Below are 2309 nucleotides of genomic sequence, written 5' to 3'. Positions count from 1 at the left end.
TCGCAATTTGATTACTTCAAGAGTAACCACAAGTTTAACCCAAGAGCAGATAAATTCTTCTGTTCAAAATGTAAACTGTATTTCTTGATTTTATTAGCGGCAGAGCCGCCTATATCTAAATCTATAGGGTTTCCTAACCAAATAGTAAAATGTAATTCAACTGCATAACTACTGGCAGTCCAGTCACGTAGTGACTTCTGGTTAAGGTGCAGCCACACCATTGTGTCATTACACCGTTTTGTATAACCCCGACCCGTGTATAATTACACCATCGCGTGTGAGCCACCCCTTCATACCACGGTACATATAATCTTGTTACATAGACCAGACGGAATGCACACAAATATTTTTGGGAACAAAATGTTATGTTGAGTGCAAACAATTCCCCTATCTATGCAGTATCTGCAGCCTAAAAAGCCAAGTTGCAATTTCGCTTCATCGGATCGTCCGCACTCATGGCGATCAAGGATTATCTTAGACTCCAAATATCTCAAAGAGAGTGAGAACACTCCCTGTCTTCTACATGAGCTTTTTGAATTGACACCTCAACCCGCTTTTTTGAACGTGCGGAGCTCTGTTGCAGACAAGCGACATTTTACCATTCCCTGTAACTTAGCTAACTCATTCTCTAAAGCAGCGACATGGTTTTGAACCAATGATGATTACTCAATGTAGACAGAGCCTGGCGAAGACCAGAGCGCTCACTCAAGATCAAACATACCTCAGACTCGGACGCTAGTAATGACTATGGTAGAGTCACCACACAGGAGCGCCAGTTGCGGGAGGGTCCACTTCCGCCGGCAGCCTCGATGATAATGAGGTGGTTCACTTTCATTTGGAATGTTTGGTTGAGGGCTATTTCCAGTTTCTCTTGAATGGAAGGGACCCTCAGTCTAAATCTCCAATCCGGCAAAATTACTTAAATGCATTGGCTACTTACGACCTAGCGTACTCTTAGCCTTTAGTTCCCCTGGGAAGAGGCAGGGTCGTCTGACGCACCGCGCTACAGGCGCCCGATCTTGCGGTCACAGATCTGCTAGGTCGTTTACTGTTACAGCTGTCTCATGGCGATGAGCGGGGATGTTAATAGCAGATATTTGAGCTGATTGGGGTATAACCTTAACGTCCGCGTGGTGCTTTGTACTTTGCGGAGTCAAGCATGAAATACCACTCTGGATAGACTTCCGCTCCATAGAAGCTGATCTGTAACGTCTTAGGACAAGTAAGGCTTCGCGTTTTCCTTATCTAGAGTGTAAACGCAGTCTGATACTCGATGGCAGTCTCGCCAACTTTTCGTACTCAGCGCTTATTGAGGTTTTGAATTCAACCGCTACTGCGCCAAGCACAGACGGTAAAAATGAAGTCGCATGAAATGAAAAATGTCGTTTTTTAATGAGTAGTTTGAAAGATTGTATTTCAATTTGCAATGACCGTGATGAATTATTTATAATACGGTACAATTGCACGAAGTTTTGCAGAACAGTTGGAAAGTCTCACGTACCGATATATCGGTATTAATGAGGAATCAGGAACTTGAAAACGGAAGTCGAAAGTCAGTATCCATTCGCATTCCAGAAAAACTGCCGTTTTGTAATGCAGCAACGTAATCTACATGTAATTCTTAAGTCAATGCCTTTTATGCTGGCTACCTCATGCGCTCTTGGTTCCACTCCTGATAATTCAACCTCTGCGCTTTTGTTAGCGCGGACTCTGAGAGTCAAAGCTTCTCGGTTCAAAATGCACAGCAACCCCGTTGCAGAGACCCTTTAAAGTAACTAAATTGTTAGAGCATATATTAACAATCTAGACGATTATTAAACATTTGATGTTTTTCTACCATATCTTATAATTAAACACGACTATAGTCCCGTCATCTTCTTGAATACAAAATGTACCAAAGTAAGCAATAGTCCAATATTTAAAGTATTGAAGATGCTTAAGGAACTCATCTTTCATGTGTTCGATAGCGCAAAGTCTAAGAGCCAGATCTTCCTCTATGCAAAGTGGACAACTGCCATGTTGTACGTAAGTAGTCTGACTCTCACCACCCACATATTTATTTTAAATATTAAAGACACTAGATTAGTTTTATATCTTACCAAAATGAGCATCAGTTCATTAGAATGTGTCTCCTCGGAATTTGCTCGAAAGTGAAGCCTTTTATTTTTCTAAAAAGACAACAGTATATGCTACTGCAAGAGATTTGCTGCACAAGATACGCTACGTTTTTTTAAACAGGCAAATCGTTTTCTTTTCCTTATAGCTCGGTCTGACTGTTCAAGATCAGGCTATTACTTATATCCATACTC

Source organism: Plasmopara halstedii (genome assembly GCF_900000015.1).
Source record: "Plasmopara halstedii genome assembly, contig: Scaffold_350, whole genome shotgun sequence".
NCBI lineage: Eukaryota > Oomycota > Peronosporomycetes > Peronosporales > Peronosporaceae > Plasmopara > Plasmopara halstedii.
The sequence above is the reverse complement of the archived record's forward strand: the minus strand, read 5'-3'. Positions refer to the sequence as shown.